The 22,577-nt window shown below is 49.4% G+C and overlaps 1 non-coding gene across 1 annotated transcript; it reads right to left on the minus strand.

The window, feature by feature from the left end:
* Positions 1-14,882: 14,882 nt before the first annotated feature.
* Positions 14,883-15,023, minus strand: LOC116870116. The gene has a single exon (XR_004383189.1). It is a non-coding gene; the product is annotated as a U4 spliceosomal RNA (small nuclear RNA).
* Positions 15,024-22,577: the final 7,554 nt, after the last annotated feature.

The raw sequence follows: 22,577 nt of genomic DNA on the forward strand, positions 1-22,577 counted from the left end.
CCTTGAAAGTATATCAGGGACTGCCACCTAACCCCCGGCCAAAATCTGCAAATCATAGGTTGAGAACCAGGATAGAGAATCCTGGGACCGAGTCAGGAGTCGGGTATCTAAAGTGATGGTTTAAATGGTAGTAATCCAATTGTAAAAAGTAGGCTGAAACAAAGAATATTTAAAAACTTAAGGCAGTGACACATGGCCACCTTCTGGAGAGTACGGGGCACTGAACTAGCTGACTCGGTAAGATGGAAGACTGGGTTATCAACGTGGATGTGTTTTTATTTTTGGTTCTCTTGTTACAATATTGTTTGAACAGGTTTAACCAAAAACACAGGTCTGCAAGTCCATTCGGAGAACCAGGGCTGCTCATGATTCGGCAGGCCAGGTCCAGAGACCCGCCAAGAGGGTCCTGGGCTTCGAGCAGGACAGAAATCAAATGCGAGCTAGGAAAAAAGTGAGAGCAGCATTTACGGAATAGTGTGACAAGAGTAGAGCAGGCAGAGTGTCTGGGAGACTGAAGGGAGTGTCTTCTTCCTATGGGGATTTATGTTGGAAAGGGGTCCTGGGTGCATGTTCCTTAAGGAATCTAGGGTAGGGTCCAATCAAAAGCATCAGGTGTTATTCCATAAATCACCAAAGGTCGGGGATGTTGACACCAGTGAAAACGGAGGTTTGTTTGGAAGCTAATGTCCTGAAACATTCTTCTCAGATGTTATCAGGTGTACAGGGGCCTAGGAGGAAACTCAGAATGATGCACTTCCTTGCCTCCCCCTTGGAGTGGGAACAGAGCTTCTTTGGCTCACTCAGATGCAAGGTGAGATACTGAACATGAGTACGTGGGGCCTGGCAGAGATGGAGCCTTCCTAAATGCAGTCCTTTCAGCTTCCCTTTGTCACTAATAACTCCTGTGCTGATTTTGAGCAACTTGCAGCCTTGCGGTGTTCTGGCATTCTGTACAGTAAAGCTTTGAGCAGGTTTGTGTATCCGTTAAACGAGTTCACCTATGCCGAACTCAACCCTGACCGCCTCAGAAAGGTTCTGACTCTGAGAGTCGAGTGTGTGTTGGTGGAGGGAGGGGTGGGGGGGCTTGGGGGGTATACTGTGGGAAATCGCTTCTAAAATTAATAAAATCACTTGGGATAAGCATTTAAATTTCTCCAAACTAACTTAAGATGGGAAATGAGACGGGGGATGAATGGAGTTAGGAGGTGAGTCATGCGGGCGCCCCGGGCAGGTGGCCCCCAAAACGTTCTGATTCTTTCCTAGTTCTCAAGGAAGTCCATCACTTAAGGAGACCCTTCCTAACTTTGCCATTAAAAGTGGTCCCGAGATAGAATAGGGGCTGCATTCCGACCCCATCCCTCCCCGCACTAACCACAAAGCCCAAGGCTCCCAGCGTGTCACCTAAGAAGAAAAGGTTGAGCAATTTTTTTTTTTTTTTTTTTTTGAGCAGTGTATCTCAAAGGAACCCGGAAGCACGATGTTTGCCACAAAGAACTCTGCAGGAGAAACCGGCCTAAACCAGCCTGTGCTGCGGTGGACCCCGGCGCTGACCCATCACCGGCTCCTCCCTCTGTGGAATCCGAACGCTCGCGGCCGAGGGGTGGAGACCTGACATGCTAATGAGACACGCGGGGCGGGGCCTGTGCCGCCCACTGCGCTGGCGCAGCTTCCCAGCTCGGCGCCCCGGCAGCCGGGTTCCCTTTATCCCCGCCTCAGCTTCCTTGCAGAGCGCCGGCTGTTCGGGAAGCCCGCGGGCACATCTGCTCCCAGTCTCAACCCCCAGTAAACGCTGCCGCATTTTTCTCGACTTCTTGTCAGTTTCTGTTTGCGCTAAAAGCCAAAGAGCCCTGCGGTCGGGAACGTATTCTGGCGACCACGCAGGGATCCCGAGAGAGAGCCCCGGTGAGTCCCCGAGGACCCAGAGCCGCCTGGGGCTCTAGTTCGGCGTCTCGGCGGCGGTAAGTTGTGCCTCCTGCCTCAGCGACTCTGCCCCCTCAGTCAGGCCTCGCGAACTGCTTAGCCTGTTTTTGCACCTCGGTCGCTTGGGTTTGAATTTTCCGGCGGAGGAAGGTTTTTTGGCCTCGCGTTCCTGGGTCGAGTGTCCCCCGCCCCCTGACTCTCCCCTCCCTGATGTTGGTACCCTGCAGGTCAGTGGAGGACCCTCTGGTGGGTTGACCCTGGTCTGAGTGTCCCCTGACTCTCCCCTCCCCGGTGTTGGTCCCAGGTTGAGCCCGACCTGAGTGTCCCTCCGCCCTCTGACTCTCCCCGCCCCAGTGTTGGTCTCCTGCGGGTCACTGGGGGACCCTTTGGTGGGCTGAGCCCAGCCTGAGTGTCCCGGGTCCCCTGACTTTCACCTCCCTGGCGTTGGTCACTGGTGGGTTGAGCCCACATTGACTGTCCCCGTCCCCGTCGCTCTTAGCCCCTCCCCAGCTTTCCTTCTGGCTGGTCTTTTTCCTGGGTTTCTTTAAAACCTGGAATTATATCCAGACTCTCTGTATTTGGGGTTCAGATCTGTGTTCTTTAGTCTGTTGTCTCTCCGATCAGGGGTATCACCCTGAGAAATCTCACTGTTGTCTTTGTGAAAGTGGGTGTGAGCTTCCTACCATCAGTCTTGTCTTGTCCCTGACCATCCTTTCTTTTCCCTTTTTGTTTGTCTGGTGAAACATCTGGTAACTTGTTACTCATTTAAGAGGGAAGGGAAATTCTTGGTGAGCCAGACTTGGTTTTGGTGTGTGGTTGAAGAAATACAGATCTTGATCCAGATTCAGGGACTTCAAGGACTAATCATTTTCTGTACTGGAGAGCCACCTTTTCTAAGAAATCAGGCTTCCTTCATCATACTGGCCTGCCTCTACCAAAGGCCCACATAGAACGAGAAGAGGTCCATTATTCCTATAGACCTGAAGTCCCATGGATTACATCTACTAGTCAGCTTTCACCTTTTTTTATAAGTCACCAGATTTTGTTCAACTTCCCAAGCTGGACAACACCTTAGATGTGATAAAGGACTCCCTTCTAGGAAGGGATCAATTTAAATTGGATGGTGTGAAGAAAAGGAAATTACTATTATTATTTTTAGCACTGGTCCCAATATAACTTGGGGGGCCAGGAATAGTGGCCCCAAAGTGGATCATTAAATTTTAATACTGTCTTGCAATTGGGGTTGTTTTGCAAAAGATCTCAGAAGTGGAGAGAAATACGAAGACCCCAGATTCAGGGACTCTTGTAGAGTCTTTTGTAGAGTCTTGTAGAGTCTGTGGTAGCCTTTGTTGCTACCACAGGCACCCACCCACTCACTGCTGGGTTGAAACCAGACATTTTAAATGATGGGACCTAGTGCTCCTTCACTGGAGTCCCCTCCCAACCCCCTCTACTCCTGCAACTTTGACTCAAACAACCTCCCCTCCCTCTCCACCAGCTCCCCACCTCCTTATTCAAATGGAGCTTCCACGCCCTCCTCTGGAGTGAGCCTCACTGGCACCCACAGCGGGACCACAGACTTAGGCCCCAGCAGGATCTGGTTCCCCCTGGGGAAGTGCTGTACCCGAGGGAGGGGTTCCTGTCTCTTTCTCCCTCACAGACTTGGGGCTATGTAAGGAAAAGTTTGGTCATTCTTCCAAAAAACCGTCTCCCATTTAGGGATGCATTTATTAAGTTAAATCTCACATCCCTCAGCTGACAGATGGCATCACAATCGCGTCTCACTGTTGCACCCTAGATGAGCGGGACGAGATCCTTAGGAAAGCTGGTCATTCTGCTGACAGTCAGGGGTCTGCCAACCCAGGAGACAGAGCACTTTGGGTAGGAGGAGACGCTGTCCCTGACTGGGACCCACAATGGGATCCTGAGGGCAGAACCGACAGGGTGCTGGTGAGGCCCTTTATTACCTGCCTTTCTGAAGGGTTGAGGAAGCGCATGGGGAAACAGCCAAGTTACCATAGTTACGACCAAATGTGGGACAGAACTCAGGAGGAGGATGAGAATCTCCCTGTCTTTCTAAACCAGGGCTAGAGGCCTTGCACGCGTGCTCACACACACACACACACACACACCCCAGAGGAAACCCAGAGGCAGCCTAGCCTTTTATCATCTGGACTGCCTCTGATATTAGGGGGAAGCTAGTAAAGTTAGAGGACCGCTCTCAGACCCTGCTGTCAGCCTTGGTGGAGGAGGCCTTCAGGGTTTTGAATAACTGAGACAGGACAGAGGAGGCCAATACAGACAAGAGGTTAGTGAACAAGGCACAGATTTTGGCTTCCCTGGTACAGCCGCCACCTTGGGGTGACTCCAGGAAGCCCAGAAGACCACAGCCTGAGCCATCTGACCAGAGCAGAGGCAGCCTGGATGGAGAAAATGTGCCTGTGGCAGGTGGGAAGGCCAGGGGAAGGGAGTGGGCCCCATCCTGGCCATTCTCTCAGAAGTGGGGCCACCCCACCACAGAGAAGAGGCCGGAGGACATGCCCAGCTCCCATATCCACTGGGCCCCTCACCATCACACTGGTGGAGCCCGGGGTCACTTCTGATGTGGCAGGTGGGAAACTAAATTCCTGGTGGATATTGTAGCTGCCGCCTTTGTCCTGCCTCACCCTGTTGGCCCCTTTATAACTGTGACCATGTGGGGTCTGGGATGGACAGATGGACGGACGGACAGACGAATGGATAGCCAAAGGTAAGACAGCTTAGTCTCCTTATCACCTGCGGGGCCTGATCCAGTGTTTTTACTCATTCCGTTCTGAGGTCCCTGCTGTTGGAGAGAGATCTGCTAAACAATTCTGGAACCACAATTTATCTTGAAAACGGTGATATTAAAATGGAGATAGAATAGAAACCAGGAATCCATCCATGGGCACTGCAGAATGGTCCCAGGTTTGAGCCCTCAAATATTGCTCTGAACACAAAACCAAGGAGATCCATTTGCATGGGATACTCATGTCCGGGGTAAGGTAAAAATGTCTCCTCCAGTCAGATAAAGTTAAAACCCAGTGCACGCTGTCCTTGGAAAAAACAATATCCCATAAAATAAATCTTTAAGAGGAATCCAGCTGTTAATTTCAAAATTTCTCAAATATGGACTATCAAGCCTTATCAAGCCCCATGTAATACCTCAGTCCTCACAGTGAGGCAGCCCAGTGGACAATTTTGCCTTATACAGGATTTGAGGGCTATAAATCAAGGAATTGTTCCCGCACACACAGTAGTACCCAACCTATATACTCTGCTTACCCAGGTTCCCAGCTATGCTTGAGTTCTCACTGTCCTAGACCTAAAGGATGCCTTTATTATTATTATTATTATTATTATTTGCATATTCCTTTATGAGGAGAGTCAATATTTACTAGCCTTTGAATGAAAAACACTTGGTACTCAAGGGAGTGCTTGGTACATCTGGACTTTAGAAATCACCTATTTGGAAAGGTACTGGCAAGAGAGTTAGGACGGGAATTAAGAGTGAGACATGGGATCCTCTTACGGTATGATGGTGATTGGTTCATAGCCAGTTTGACCAAGCAGGCCTTTGATCAGAATACTGGAAAAACCTTAAATTTTCTACTAAGGGAGGATATAGGGTTACCCCATCAAAACAAAAACAGGGCCAGCATTTGGGCTTCACTCTGATACCAGGGCATGGATCCCAAGAGGACCATCAGCGCCTTGCCTGTTCCCTAAACCAGAAAGTGACTCTGACTTTCTGGATACAGTCGAGCTCTGATTCCTTAATTATGGCCTAACGGTGGAGCCCCTTATAAGCCTTGAAGGGGGGAGAAAGGGGACACCTACAAAAGACTGATGTTAGTGGGCCTTTTTTTTTTTTTTTTTTTTTTTTTATTTATTTATTTGACAGAGCTCACAAGTAGGCAGAGAGGCAGGCAAGGGGTGGTGGGGGAAGCAGGCTCCCCGCTGAGCAGAGAGCCCGATGCAGGGCTCCATCCCAGGACCCTGGGATCATGACCTGAGCTGAAGGCAGAGGTTTAACCCACTGAGCCACTCAGGCACCCTGTTAGTGAGCCTTTTTAAAGCCTTAAAAACTGAGTTGGATGAGGCCCCTGCACTGGGGCTCCTCAGTTTGGATAAGCCTTTTATCTGTACGTCCATGAGAGGTAGGAGATTGCTTTGGGGGTCCTAACTCAAAAGCTGGGCCCTGATCAGAGACTGGTGGCCTATTTTTCAAAATAACTAGACCAAGTCACAAGGGCATAGCCCAGCTCCCTTAGTGAGTGAGGCCTCAAAGCTGACCCTGAGTCACCATCTAACTCCCCATCAGGTTCAGACAGTATTAGAAATTAAAGGGCACTATTGGCTGACTGGAGGAAGGCTAACTAAGTATCAGGCCCTCTTGCTAGATAGCCAGATGTTATTTTTAAAGTATGCCAGACTCGACCCTGCTGCACTGCTCCCGTCTGCAGAAGATGAGGGTCTCCAGCGCCCGTGTGGGGAGACAATGGAACAGATGGAATATTCCAGCAGACCTGACTTTCAAGACAAATCCCTCGATCGTCCAGATAGGGTTGAGGTGGAAAGCCCACAATGGCCACCTCGCTGAGATGAAAGGCCGCCGAAAGTGACATGGCATTTCTCCACCAAGTCACTTCCGCATAGCTCTAAGAACTACCACGAGACTCCTGAGCCAATCAGCAGTGAGAAACCGCAAAAAATCTCTAGTTTACCTATAAATGACTGTCCCAACAAAGACTGGATGCTCAGACTTTGGGAAGGATCCCGCTGAGCCCACCTGTGTTCATAAAGCTGTGTTCTCCCATTTCTCCGCGTGCCGCTTGAGTTTCGAGTTTCCTCGGTCGCCTCAGATTTTCCACAACATTTGGTTCCCTGACTGGGAAACTCAACCGTGCTGGCCCATTGTGCCACCGGTGTGGGACAGATGACAGGCTGCGGAGGGCAATGGAGCACCTGCCCTAGGGTTTAGGTGCACCCTGCTGATTTCAGCGGACTCAAGGCTGGGTTCTCCCCAACAGCCATGGCTCGCCTCCCCCCTGCCAGACCAACAACAGGAGACTGGGGACAACTGACCAGATCCACCCGTTGAACCAGGGAAGCCCCAGGGCCACTGTCCAAGCCAGACCCACCCCTGTGGGTGGAACAGGAGACTGATCACTTCCCATCAGTCCAGGATACCCAAGGGGGGTGTCCAGCCTGTTTGAATCTGAAGAAACACTTGTATGTATGAATGTGTCTGTACAGCTCCACAGCTTCCACCATGGAGTCTGAGTGGGCTGCACCCTGAGCCTTGCGGAGCGTCATACAGTGTAATGGTCATCTACTCTATGGAGTAGCCTGTCCCGGGGCTTATATGGATAGACCTTAGCTATGACACTCCTAAGTTCCCGCGAGGGACGGGAGCAGGACAGCACCTGAAAGTACCCTACCCTTTGTTTGCAACACTTCATGATGGGTGGGAAACCCAGCAAACCCGTTGCTTAGATTGCATGCTTAAAAACTTCAGGAAAGGCTTTAGTGCTGACTACAAGGTACATATGACCCCAGGAAAACTGAGAACCCTATGTGAACTGGAGTGTCCCACTTTTCGGTGCTGGCTGGCCCTCAGAAGGAACCTTAGACCTCCCCACCGTCCCAACGCATTTATCTTGTAGTCCCGGGAAACCCAGGACATCTAGACCAGTTCCCATACATTGATTCCTGGTTAGAGATAGCCAGGACCCTTCCCACATGAGAATGGTTCTGTGCCAATGGCAAGGGACAGTACAGGATTCTCGTGACACAACCGACTAAAAGCATCCGAAATAAGGCTATACATCAAGGGCTCCCACCACTCTATGGGCCTCCGCCCCTCTCAACTGCCTCAGCCCTCCCAACTGCACCTGAAGTGGAACCCAACACACCACCACCTTCCGTTTCATCATCAGACATACCCTCTCCACCTTCTCTCACTCCTATGCCGTTAGTTGCCTAACCAGTGGCTCTGGCTCCACCAACAGCAGCAATTTCCCCACTGCCTCCGACTCCCCAGATGCCAGTAACCCCGCAGCCAGCACGAGCCTCCTTGCCAGTTCCTAATGGGGACCCCTCCCCAGACTCTTTGCTGACTGTTCCTGATGAGGACCCCTCCCCAGAACGCGAGCCATGGAACATCAAACGTCGCCTCCGAATGCAATAAATTCCCACTTACCAGATGCCCCTCCAAGAAACTCAAGGTCCTGACAGAATTGGAGTAGATGGCACCCCCCAACCAGGCAGACCCATTATCTACTACCAGCCCTTCACCCCCACAGACCTGAACTGGAAGCATAACACTTCTGCCTTTTCGGAAAAACCACAGGCAAGGATCTACCTTATGGAATCCATCTTCCAGACCCACCTACCAACCTGGGAAGACTGCCAGCAGCTTGTTCAACACGGAGGAAAGAAGAATTCTCTAGGAGGCACGTAAATGGCTCGAAGAGCTGGCACCAGTGGGCTCCTTAAACCCAGAGGGATGGACCCAAGAGTCTGCCCCGGACAACCGGCCCGGCTGGGACTTCAACACAGAGGAAGGCCGGAATGCCATCAAGCGCTACCAAGATGCTATCCTGCGGGGCCTCCACCAGGGAGCCAAAAGCCCTACTAATATGTCAAAAACAGCTGATGTGACTCAGGACAAAGAAGAGGCTCCCGGTAATTTTGATGAGCAACTCTGCGAGGCTTTCCACAAATACACTCCATGTGATCCAGAAGCACCAGAGAATCAAAGAATGGTAAATGCAGCGTTTGTGGCTCAGTCAGCCCCTGACATCCACTGCAAACTCCAAAAACTTGAGGGTTTCGCTGGGATGAACATCACTCAACTACTAGAAATAGCAAACAAGGTCTACCGCAACTGAGACACTGAAGCCAAATGAGAGGCTGAAAAGAAATGAAACAAGTCACTCTGCTAGCCACGGCCCTTCAGCAAGGCTCCCAACCATAAGAAACAACAGGGCGATCAGAGACGTGACCTCAGCAGCGCAGAACCCTCAAAAGGGACCAATGTGTGTATTGCAAGGAAACGTGGCACTGGAAAAATGAGTGCCCAGATCGAAAGCCCAGGTCACAAGCCCTCCACCCAACCCAAGATCCAGGCAAACCAAGGTCCTGACTTCATCGGGCTGGCCAATATAGTTTTAGATTCATGGAGACCAGGCTCAATGATACTAGGCCCTCCAGAGCCCACAGTTAATATGAACTTTGGGGGCCAGAAGATCACTTTCATGGTTGACACCGGAGCATAACACTCTGTAGTGACCACCCCAGTGACACCCCTAACAGGATGAACCATAACCATCATGGGGGCCACGGGATCGGGCCACAAGTCAACCCTTCTGCCAATCGTGGACCTATAGACTAGGAGGACATATAGTCTCCCATGAATTCCTATATGTCCCAGACTGCCCAATACCGCTATTGGGAAGAGACTTACTTTCAAAATTACCGGCACAGATTTCTTTCGAGCAGTCAGGACAGGCTACCATGAATCTAAGCCCCACCAAGCCCTGGATTATCATGTCCCTAAACACACCCCGAGATGAGGAGTGGAGGCTATTTGAACAAGACCATCCTGAAACCAGCCCTGAAGCCTTCCAGACCGCAGTCCCCAGTGTATGGGTAGAAGATAACCCACCCGGGCTTGCTGTCGGCGGGACCATTATTATAGAACTAAAAATTGGAACTCAACCCCAAAAGCAAAGACAATATCCGATCTTGCAGGAAGCTCATTTGGGTGTACAGGCTCATCTTCAGCAACTGAAAAAGGCAGGCACCCTAATTGAGTGCCAATCCCCTGAAACACCCTGCTGCTCCCAGTCCAGTAACCTAATGGTGACTACCAACCCGTCCAGGACTTGCGTGCTGTAAATCAAGTTACTCAAACCGTACATCCAGTAGGCCCAACCCCTACACCCTTTTAAGCCATATCCCACCAGACGCTGCCTGGTTCACCTGCCCCGATTTAAAGGATGCCTTCTTCTGCATTCCCTTGGCCCCAGTAAGCCAGCCCCTATTCACCTTTGAATGGATTGATACCAGCACAGGGTGCCAGATGCAGCTAACCTGGACCCAGCTCCCACAAGGCTTCAATAACTCACCAACAATATTCAGTGAAGCCCTGGCCTCGGACCTGGCTGACGTTCCCCGAGAACAGACTGGTTGCACAGTCCTCCAGTATGTGGACGACTTTCTCATCACCAACCCCACTGAAGAGACCCGCCATTGGGAAACACTCGACCTCTTATAACACTTGTCGAAGAGAGGATATCGAGTCTCTTGGGAAAAGGCTCAACTTAGATAAGAAGTTAAATATTTGGGATTCATAATAACTCAAGGGAAGCGAGCCCTCAGTGTAGAATGAAAGGCTATAATAGCTAGCTTCCCACAGCCCACTGCTAAGTGGGACCTATGTGAGTTCCTGGGAGCCGCAGGATTCTGCCGGATCTGGATACCGGGGTTCTCAGTCATAGCCAGGCCTCTGTACAATCTGCTAGCGGGACTTGGAGACACAGCCTTTACAATGGAAAGGCACACAAGAAAAAGCCTTTAAGGAACATAAGGACCTACTTGGAAAAGCTCTAGACCTGGGCCTATCTGACACCGGAAAACCTTTCTGCCTATATGTCCATGAAAAGGATAAAACAGCCTTAGGGCTCCTAACTCAAGCCCATAGATCCCTGGAGAAAGCCAGTTGCATACCTGTCCAAAAAATTAGATCCCGTCGCTTCTGGATGGCCCCCTTGCCTGCAAGCCCTGGCAGCTACCATACTCCTTATCAAAGGAGATGACAAACTCACTCTTGAACAGCAGCTAACGGTAAAGGTTCCCCACTCAGTAGTAACTCTAATGTACGGCCAAGGTCAAAAACAGATACCAAATGGCTGGCTCTCTCAGTATCAAGGACTACTCCTGGAAAATCCCCACATTACCTTGCAGACTGTACAGGCTCTGAGCCCAGCCACATACCTTTTGACGGCAGAAGGAGAACTAGAACATAACTGTCTGGAAATCATTACTGAAGTATGCGCCACCCATCCGGACCTCAAGGACTCCCCTTTAACAAACGCTGACCTCACCCTATACAGGCAGCAACTTCCTGAGTAATGGTTCAAGGAAAGCGGGTTATGCTGTCACCACAGCCACGGAGGTCCTGGAAGCTAAAGCCCTCCCTGCAGGATGGTCTGCTCAAAGGGCTACCTCTGGGCCTTAATATGGGTGCTTACATTATCAAAGGACAAAAAGCTCAACATATACACTGACTCAAGATATGCCTTTGCCACCTTACATGTGCACGGGGCAATATACAAAGAAAGGGGGCTCCTGACATTATTAGAGATGGTACGGGCCCCCCAAAGCCTAGCTGTCCTTTGTTGCTGGGGACACCAGAAAGGGGATGATGAGCCTGCCACCGGGAGCTACTGAGCTGACCAAGCAGCCAGGGAAGCTGCACAAAACAGGCAACCTGCCACCATAGCTCCCATCATTCCCTCCATGCAAAATCCCACGTTACGTGGCTGCCGAAGATAGTTGGGCCAAGACCGAAGGAGCAGTCCAGCACCCGCAAGGATGGTGGGTCCTCCCAGACGAGCGATTGTTCCTTCCCGCGGCCCTCGCCCCTCATGCACTTGCGGAACAACATTCAACCTTGCACCGGGGAAAAACAGGACTGGAAAAACTTCTGGCGAAACACTTCTACATCGCCAGACTCGCAACACTGTTTAAGTCGGTCATGGACCGTTGGGTCACTTGTACTAAACATCCAAAAATGGCGCACTCTGCCCCCTGGGCTACAACACATAGGGACAGCACCCTTTGAAGATTTAGAAGTAGATTTCACCGAGATGGTCCCTCACTGAGACATCAAATGTCTCTGTCCTAGTCTGCACCTTTTCAGGATGGGTTGAAGCCTTTCCCACTCAAACTGAAAGGGCCAGAGAAGTCACCAAGGTACCTCTCCAGGAAACTGTCCCCCAATACGGGATTCCGCTCACCATTCACAGTGACAGTGGCCCTGCTCTCATCTCAGAAGTTCTACAAGGACTAACTTCAGCCCTTAACATCTCCTGGAAACTCCATATGGCCTATCAACCTCAGAGTTCAGGGAAAATAGAGCACATGAACTGTACCCTAAAGGAAACCCTCCAAATTACGTGCTGAAACCTCCCTGGGTTGGACAGAGTTACTCCCCTTAGCACTCCTCCGTTCCCGCTGTATTCCACAGAAACATGGGTACTCTCCTTTTGAAATACTCTATGGCAGACTGCCCCACCTTATTAATCCCCACCCCCAGTAATCTCAAGGTCTTAGGGGATACACATCTCCAAAGCCAACTAAAATTCGTAGGACAAGTCCTTACAAAACTACATGCCCACCTGTTGGCGAGAGCCCCTGTATCACTAGGAACTCCCATCCATTCCTTTCGCCCTGGGGGTGAAGTCTGGGTAAAAGATTGGAAACATACACCTGTCCGTCTACTTATAACCCCTACCGCCCTCAGGGTTTCCGGCCTCACACCATGGATCCACCACTCATGAGTTAAAAAGACCAATCCAGAACAGATCTCTTGGACTTCACATCCATCACCATCAGACCCCTTAAAAGTTACTCTCAAAAAGGGCCCCCAAAGTACCAGACTCAAAACTGGGGAATCCAGTGTGGAGTAATACTTATTCTCCTCCTGGCACCCCTAGAGATTCAGGCCAGTATCCATGTCTGGACACTGACTAGAGAATGGGTGGGGCCATCCGGGGGGCAAGGGAGGAAAGAAATTGTTATTGCCAACCAGACCACCTCCCCAACCCAGCGTCCTACCTTCCAAGTACCACAGTGTCAGCTCCTGTCTTGGCCCTGAGCAAGTCTGTGTCGCCCTGGGGACAATATATACATTTGTCCAGGAGACAGCGGGATGTAGGGGTAAAGCAGATGGCTTTTGTTCCCAATGGGGAGGCAAAACTCTCGCCCCCTGGATGGAAACGGACTCACATCTCACTGTTTCCCCTCTTAAAACTGGAAATCCAGCAGCAACTCTGTCTTTCACTCCACGGCGGTGCAAAAGTGCTTATTGGGATCAACAGAGGTCCTGGGGACTCTGGCTGGATGTCACTGGAAAGGACCCAGTGGCCATACTTTCACTCCGACGTAAGGGGAGGACGGACTCCTATTCCCTCCTGTGCTCCCCCTGGTCCCTCTATTGCTAACTATACTCGCCAATTCCTAAATATCACCTGTCACTTCTGGCTTCATTCTACATCTTCTCCTATAAACACTGCTTGCTGGATCTGCCTCCCCTTAACTGATTTAGGTTTTGTCGGCATTCCTCTTCCCCCTGGATGGTTGATGCCCAACGGAACAGATTCCAAAACTTTCGGACCAGTACAGTTAAAAAGAGTTCCATTAACCCCAGCACCCAATCTCGCTTGTTTCCTACCTCCTGGTCTTTCTCAGTCCCCAGATAAATGCTGCCATAAATTTACGGCCCCACTCTCTTATTGCACCCCCCATCCGGCATTTTCCTTTCCTGCAATGGAAAGGAACACCTCTTGAGGTGTTGTAATACTGACGAAGCCATTTCTGGTTGCATACTTGTCTTCTTGTCTCCTGTTTCACTTTACTTGGACTTGAAGATCCAAACCTGAATAACCTCTGGCATACGGGACCGATGGGCCATAGCATTACCTTTCCTGAGAGCCCGATGCGAGGCTCCATCCCAGGACCCTGAGATCATGACCTGAGGTGAAGGCAGCGGCTTAACCCACTGAGCCACGCAGGCACCTGAAATATTTTATTTATTTATTTATTTGATACAGAGAACAAGCAGGGGGAGCAGCAGAGGGAGAGGGAGAGGGAGAAACAGACTCCCCCCCCGATCAGAGAGCACAATGCGGGGCTCGATCCCAGGACTCTGGGATCATGACCTGAGCCAAAGGCAGACGTCTAAGGGACTGAGCTGCCCAGGCACCCCCAATCAGCTGGTTAAACAGGCCACCTGATCTCAGGAGCCAGCTCAGATTACCACCATGAGTTCCCCAGTCACCCTCAGAACCCCCTGATGGAACAGGAGGAGGCAAAGAGGTAGGAATATACAGAAGAAAGCCCTGGGTGGCTTATGAGAGATGACAAAATTCTTATTCCCGAGGCCCAGCAGTAAAAGCTCATTCAACATTTCTACGATGTCACCCATTATGGAAGAGACCTCCTATAGGACTTGGTGTGAAAGGTCTTTTCAGGATAGGGACTTAGACTATAAAACAAGTTACCCTCGCCTGTGACTTGGGCACCCAAAGCAAACCACAGACCCATCCAATCAGCCCCCACTTCTTACACCAGCCCAACACCAGGGGATGTATCCTGGGAAAAATGGGCGAAGTAGTCTTTAGTCTGCTGCACCATGAGCCGGCCACAAATACCGCCTTGTGTTTGTTGATACTTGTACTGAATGGGTAGAAGCCTTCCCCACCTGGTATGGGAAGGCAATGGAGGTCTATAAATTCCTCCTAAAAGAAAGTTCCCCAGTTTGGGCTCTCCAAGTCTGCAAAGTGAGAGACTCCTTTTACAGCTGAAATACGCAGAGCCTTTCAGCGGCCCTGGGAATAAATTATAAATTGCATGCTCCCTGGGTCCCCTATTCCTCAGGCAGGTTGAAAAGATGAATCATGGGGCGCCTGGGTGGCTCAGTGGGGTGAGCCTCTGCCTTTATCTCAGGTCATGATTTCAGGGTCCTGGGATCGATCCCCTCAGCAAGGAGTCTGCTTCTCCCTCTTTCTCTCTGCCTGCCTCTCTGCCTACTTGTGATTTTGTCTGTCAAATACATAAGTAAAATCTTTAAAATAAAATAAAATAAAGATGAATCATACCCTAGAAAAGACTTGAGGAACAGTGTCAAGAAACTCATGAGCCTTGTGTCCAGTTGCCTCCTACCGCACTACCCAGGATTGCCACAGTCCCTAAGACTAACCTAAGACTCAGCCCATTTGGCAAAAGTTTTCAATTAGCAATAAATGTGCCTCGGATAAACCTCATTGGCTATGATACTGCCACTGCGCAAAGCTGACTCAGCCCATTTGAAAGGACATGGGAGACTCCTCCTCACCCCCGATATTTTACTGGTTGGGAACATAAGCCAGAGCTTGCGTCATTTTATTTGGGCCAGGTGCAAAAAGCCATTGTGGATTATGCTAATCACATGCTACCAGCACCCCCTAGAGGTCATTTAGAAGTGACCCCCTTCTCCTCCCTGCCACCCCAACCTGGGCAAATTAATCCAGGGGATCAGGTCCTCCTGAAAACCTTGGAAGGAGGGCTCCTTGGAGGATCAGTTGCTCCCCAAGTGGAAAGTCCCCTATTGACTGAATTTAGCCACCCCAAGAGCAGTTAAGCTGCAAGGAAACCCTAGCCGGGTACATCTTTCTAGGCTAAAACCTTTTTTCTCCTGGACATCCTCAGAAATGCCCAGAAGGCCCAGAACCATCTGACTCATGTGAGCCTGTGGAAGACCTCAAATACTTGTTCAAGAAGCGACCCTCAGAGTCAGATAAGTGTTTAAGCCTTTTGTTGCCTTTGTTTTACTTTTCCCTTCTCTGTGAGTACTGTTTCGGGTCATCTCTTCTCCCTGGGAAAGACCCGTTCTGCCCCTGCGGGGTCTAGAAGATCAAAACCAATGATGAGACTGATGAAGTGGACTCTTCTCTTGGCCCTTCTCCCGGGGATGAGTTGGGAAGAAAATAACAAAGGCGGGGAAACCTGGAGAGAAAACGCAATTGTCAACATTTCTAGCATTGTGGCCTCAGGAAATAACCTCTCTGATTGTTGGATCTGTCATCCTCCCCCACAAGACGGGGTTCCGAAGCTCCAGTTTGTACCTGTCAATGAGGATATTACTCTCACCTTGACTTCTGGTCCTATTAGGAGCACAGCCCTTCTAGTAGTAGAACTCGATGATCGCGATGATATGAAGTGTGTCGGGCTTACAGACTCTTGGAACCAAACCGGTCTCCAGGTTAAGCGGCCTCTTCTCTGTCGAGAGCAAGGACAGCCCTGTTGCCCCTGCCAGACACACACTTGCCTTACCAATGTGGGAAGCTTGCCCTCCATTTATCCTATGTCATTTTCCTCTTCAAGCTCTTCATGTACTCCCAACCAGACCCACTGGTGTGTGGACTCCTCTCTTCTCTCCCAAGGCGACCAACCTAACTTCTCCTGTACCTACTGGAAAGGAATAGCAACCCCTTCCTGGAGGCTCACCTATCAGACCCCATCTGCCTTTGATAGCCAGGAGGGAATAGAAGAGGATTCAGAGCTCGGAGGGGGGCCACTGGATGGAGGGCCGCTGTCCCCCAGATGCAAGAGTACACCTAACTGGGGTCGCCTTTTACGAAGTTGGTTTAACTCCTCTTCACCCCGCCAAGCTTGTACCCCACCAGGGTATCTGTTTCTCTGCGGTCCCCCCCAAAATAAGCTACCCTACGAAGGGAGCCCTAAATCCTCCTTCTCCAAGCCTCTTCAGGCAGTGGCCTATTCGTGTGTAGATAATGTTCACTTCCGGGGAGAATGCACTTTGGGACGATTGGGCCCTAAAGGGTTAGGCGCCACTATATATAACATCACCTCTCAAACCAGACATAAGAGAGCACTTGGGCTTATCTTGGCAGCAACTGGAGAAGTCATAGGACTGGCTGCCCCCTGGAGGGGGTTTGCTTATCATGAAACAACCTTAAAAAACCTTACCCAGCTCATAGAAAACCTGGCCACAAACACTGGTGACAGCTTAGAGAGCCTCCAGGAGTCCCTGGATTCCGTGGCTAATGTACTTGACACGCGGTTAGCTCTAGATTATCTTCTGGCCAAACAAGGTGGTGTCTGTGCGGTAGTCAACAACACTTGCTGTGCCTACATCAACAGCTCTGGGGAAGTGGAACCAAACGTACAGGAGACTTACAGACGAACCAGATGGTTCGATAATCACACTGCCCAAACTATGGGACGCAGGCAGAGGCTCTCTGCCTAACATTGTGTGATTCCTCCCTTTCCTGGGCTCTCTTGTGGTCATCATTCTTTTGTTATTATTCAGGCCCTGCCCCTTTAATCGTTTGTTTAAGTTTGTGTCTTCTAGATGACAGCAGTTTCCTGTGGAACTGTGGTAGCACAAGGGTCCCACATACCGGTCCCAAGAGGAGCAACGTCCCTATAGGGCGTTAGAAAATTTGGTGAGAGATTTGTACCCCTCCAGGTTAGGACAGGGACAACACCCCACTCAGCAAGAAGCAGTTTCAGAAGATGAGACCTTCGGCCCCTACTCCCTAGGAATAAGCAGGGTAAAATCTCTCAGGGGGTGACTGAAATAGAATAGGGGCTGTGTCTGGGACCCTATCCCATCCTAACCACGAAGCCCGTTGCTCTGTGTATCACCTAAGAAGAAAGAAAAGGCTGAACCACCCACTCGTTTTTGAGGAGTGTATTTCAGGGATGCAGAAAGGAGATGTTTGCCAGAAAAAACTCTCGAGAAGAATCCAGACTAAACCAGCCTGTGCCACAGTGGACCCCAGCGCTGACCCTCCACCTGCTCTTTCCTCCAACAGTTCTAAAGACAATCATAATACTTGGACAGTCCTAACACTCTTGGCCTCAGGATGAAGACCTGACATGCTAATGAGACACACGCTGCCTGTGGACGGGAGTTATCCGCTGCACCTGCAAGCAGTTTTCGTATCTCCACCCCTTCCAGCTGGGATGTCCCTGCTCTCCTGCCTCATCCCCTTTGCAAACTTCCCGGACCTTTGTTCCCAGTGCTGCCTCCCTGGTACTGGGGCATGAGCCTCAATAAACACTCCCTAAATCTTTTCTTGGCCTTGTGTCAATGTCTGTTTTTGCTGAGAGCCAAAGAGCCTTGGGGTTGAGAACAATCCCACCCAGTCCTCTTTCTTGCCTTTCTCCGGTCCCTATTCTCTGGTAATGTGGATGCCTTTTTACTTCTTAGTACCAGGAGGGTATTTTTCATATGGGAGATTTGCTTCCTGCTGTCAGTGGGATGGAGGAGGGTGTGGGTGTCCTTGAACTCAATGTTTCCTAAGTAACTTTAGATAATCAATATTCCAGAGGGGTACATCATGGGGCACCCTGCTCTTTCTCCCTAGATCATTGTTGGGGGGGGACTACCCCTCCCCATCTTTGGTTTTCAGGTAGGACGGTAGAAAAAGATTAACAAGAGAAAAACAGTTAATGCATCACAAGAGAGGAACCTACGTGAAAATAACTCTGAATGGCAGTTTAGAATTCCAGCTTATTTACCACCTTCAATAAAGGACAGTCAATTTACAGAGAAATGACAGGACAAAGGAATACAAATTTAGGCCGCAATGGAAGGTAAAAAGAAGGGAGGGAGTCAGAGGAAAGTTTGCAGATCATTCTGGTTCCTCTCTGGACAGGTAGATGTCATTCTCCGGTAAAAGGAGAATTTATATCCAGCCTTTACGTAGAAAAGGGGGAAGGTAAAAAGCAGTGTTGGCTGTTTTTTTCCTTTTTATTTCTTTTTAAGATTTTTTTTAATTTTGGGCACCTGGGTAGCTCAGTGGGTTAAACCTCTGCCTTCGGCTCAGGTCATGATCTCAGGGTTCTGAGATCAAGCCCCATATCGGGCTTTCCACTCAGCAGGGAGCCTGCTTCCCTGACCAGCCCCCCCCCCCACCTGCCTCTCTGCCTACTTGTGATCTCTGTCAAATACATAAATAAAATCTTCTAAAAATTTTTTTCATTTATTTTTGAGAGAGCATGAGCAGAGAAGAGGGGCAGAGGAAGAAGCAGACTCCCCGCTGAGCAGGGAGCCCAGTGTGGGGCTCAGTCCCAGGATTCTGGGTTCATGACCTGAGCCAAAGGCAGATGCTTAACCAACTGAGCCACCCAGGCACCCTGTTATTTTTTTTTCCTAACTTGAAAACCTTCAATTTATACAAGTAACTATTAAATACAAAAAGTAGTTTAAACAGGTTTTTGTTTTTGTTTTTGCTTTGTTTTTTTCTGGCAGCGTTTAAATGCACTTAATGGGGGTGCCTGGGTTGCTCAGTGGGTTAAGCCGCTGCCTTCGGCTCAGGTCATGATCTCAAGGTCCTGGGATCAAGTCCCGCATTGGGCTCTCTGCTCGGCGGGGAGCCTGCTTCCCCCCGCCCTTCTTTTATCTCTGCCTGCCTCTCTGCCTACTTGTGATCTCTCTCTGTCAAATAAATAAATAAAAATCTTTAAAAATTAAAAAAAAATTTTAAAAAAATGCACTTAATGGATATTTCCAAAGAAAATGCATTTTCACTACAGCGTCCAGAACTAAAATAATGAAGTTTTTGCCTCTAACTGCGGTGGCTGCTTCTAAATTACCTTCAGCTCAGAAGAATTTCTGTGACAAAGTGGCATGTTTGGGGTAGCCTATTCTGCTACCTTGCATCATCAGAATTTCTGGGGCTTCTTTTTTCTCCCTTTCATCTTAAGATTGAATCTCTGCTCATTGGTCATCACATGCCTGAGGCTTCTCATCTGGACAGTATTTTTATTTTGGAATGAAATGGGGCTGGGGAGGGGCACACAGGGAGGAAGGATGAGTTTGATTGCTTGTCACGGGTGTTTGTGCCTTAGACGAGCTTGGATTCCATATCTTTCAAGATGACTGCCAGTTAAAAGTCATCCCAATCCAGAATCTAGAAAGAAGATTCCAGGTTTTTCAAAACTGGAAGGGATTCATGGTGACTAGCTGGCTCAGTCGGAAGAGCATACAATTCTTGATCTTTTTTTTTTTTTTAAACAGGCAAATTTGTTGTTGTTTTTTTTTTTTAAGATTTTTTTTTTTTAATTTATTTGACACAGAGAGAGAGCATAAGTAGAGGGAGCAGCAGAGGGAGAAGCAGGTTCCCCACTGAGCAAGGATCCCGATGCGGCACTCGATCATGACCCGAGCTGAAAGCAGAGGCTTAACCTTCTGAGCCACCCAGGCTCCCCAGAAATTCTTGATCTTGATTGAGGTTGAGTTCTGGCCCCACGTTGGTGTATAGAGATTACATAAATAAGTAACCATTTTGAAAAAATTGGAAGGGATTCTCAAGGTTATAAAATCCCAAATACCTTTAGATCTGAAGGAGATTGTGGTCTCTGAGAAAGCAAAAACCAGGTATGACTGCTGCTGTCAGCATCAGACATGCCGTAACTGTGGAGACAAAACACCTCCCCTCTGTAATCAGGCTGGAGCACAGACAAAAATACAAGACCACATGCAAACCACAAAAAGGACCATACATGCCTGTCTAGGCTCGCTGCTGCTTTACCAATTACAGTTTTAACCGGCTCTGTTCTACTTCCTAATAAAAATTGGAATATTGGATCCCAGTCGCCTGGTTTCCAACAGCATCCATCCAGAGCAACCTTTCCAAACTCCCAACCAAACTGAAATCCTGTAAGTTCCTCCCACGCCCTCTCACTGAACCCCACCCCTCCCAGCCCACCCACCGTGTGTGGGATCCATGCTGCTTTCACAAGTACCATCAAAGTCAACTGGGTTCCGCCACAGGTGGCCTTTAGCTGGTGGGGTCCAGCATGACCACAGAAAAGTCAGAACCCCATCAGGCTCCCAGCCCTCGTTCCCATCCATCCCGAATTTGGCTCCAGACTTTTGGGTAAGTTCCCCAAGTACAGCAACATTTCTTACTTAACATCCAGGCGCCAAAAGGAACTTCCTGCAGATTTCTAAGAATTTAAACTGAAACAAAGTGCATTCTTGTTCATGATTTATTGATCTGTTTTCAGTAATCAGGTATTCACAGAAGGGAACAGTCACTCCATTGTGTGAATCATAAGCACTTTCCATCCTCCTTCCCATGTCTTAAATCTTAATTACTTTAGTTCTGTTTATTTTCCAAAGAAACTCCTAAAAGAGCTTGGAGAATTCTGGAGTTATCCCACATTTTTCTTTCTTTCTTTTTTTTTTTTTTTAAGTGGCTTTTTTTTTTTTAAAGATTTTATTTGTTTATTTGACAGATCACAAGTAGGCAGAGAGGCAGAGAGAGAGGAGGAAGCAGGCTCCCTGCTGAGCAGAGAGCCCAACACGGGGCTCGATCCCAGGACCCTGAGATCATGACCTGAGCTGAAGGCAGAGGCTTAACCCACTGAGCCACCCAGGCGCCCCCATTTTTCTTTAAACAAGGCTTTGCATCTCATAAAACCTCTCTGTTATGGCAGAATGGAAGAACCACAATTGTACATATATTAGTGACTCTTCATTACTCTGGGATTCTGGGCTTCTGCTTACTGGATTTGAAGCCTCAGGATACATGAAAATGAAAAATACTGACAGCATTTTAGCAATAAGGGCAGAGAGAAGACAGTGTAAATTGCCTCAGCTTTCTCCTTAGGAGACATATAGGCCTCTTGGAAAGTGACCCTAAGATTGGTGAACTCATTTCTCCCAGAGTAACTTGAAGGCACATCATCTATAGCTGATAATTAGGAAAGAAGTTGAGGGGGGAAGAGGTTGCAGGCAGGAGGGTGGTGGCTATGGGCTGGGAGTGGAGGCCAGGGAACAGGCTGGAAAAGGTCTTTTTGTGAGGATAATAGACGATTCTTAGCATGGTGTCTCTTTTCTTTGGAGAAAAAAGAGGAGCCTTCAGAATCTAGCATTCACTCTCCCTCCCTCCCTCCCTTCCCCTCCTTACCTCTTCTCAGTCTGCCTCTGCGTGTGTGTGTATGTGTGTGTGTCTGTCTTGTCTGTTTCTCAGTAATCACCTGCATGCATACACTTTTCTGTGATACTCACCCTGAAAGATCCTCAGCCAAAAAGAGGCTAAACTCTGTTTTTTCAGGTTTGTATAGCCTCCCCAAAGAGGGTGAATGCATGTAGCCATGCTTTGGAGGGTTTGCCTACCAGGTAGCAGGAAAAGAGGCAGGGGGTACATTCTGGAAAGAACTCAAACAGTGGCCCACACAACCCTGACCCTTTCCCAGGATCCTCCTATTTTCCCCTGTTCGGTCCAATTGCACTTGGCCGACTCCAGAAAGTTCCCTGTCTGTCCCTCCTCTGTGTTTCCTGGAACTCTTCATTTCGAAAGCATTTCCAGGAATATGACTCAAAGATGTCCCCACTCAATCAGACCTCAGTGTCTTCTTGCTCGCCAGGGCACACTTCATCTCCATCTGCCTCCACGAGCCCCTCTAATACACAGAAATCCGTCTGTATCGTCTCCAGGTCTCCCCACTTCCTTTCTAGCCGCCCTTCATACATGCAAAGCCTGCTGTGGCAACTCACGTAAATTGAACACAGGCTGGGTAAATAGGGGAGTGGGATCACTGTTACAATGTGGACATATCATTAGGTCACTTCTGATTATTACCAGCGTGCCAACCATGTGTGCCCCAAGAAAGAGCGGTTGACGACAAAGCTCCCTCGCAGGCCACTGTGTTCAGTTCGACACCTGCTTGGTGCCCATTTGCTCTCATCCTTTCTCCTAGCTCGGTTCAGCAAAAGAAAGAAGCCCGAGACCCTGAGCCAGAGCCGCCCCTCAGGGCCATCTCCACAATCATGGAAAGCCCAGAGCCGTCGCCTCACCTGCGGCTTCTGAGTAAGGATCAAGGTAAAG

This window comes from Lontra canadensis, unplaced genomic scaffold (assembly GCF_010015895.1).
Source record: "Lontra canadensis isolate GAN:19392208 unplaced genomic scaffold, GSC_riverotter_1.0 scaffold21, whole genome shotgun sequence".
NCBI lineage: Eukaryota > Metazoa > Chordata > Mammalia > Carnivora > Mustelidae > Lontra > Lontra canadensis.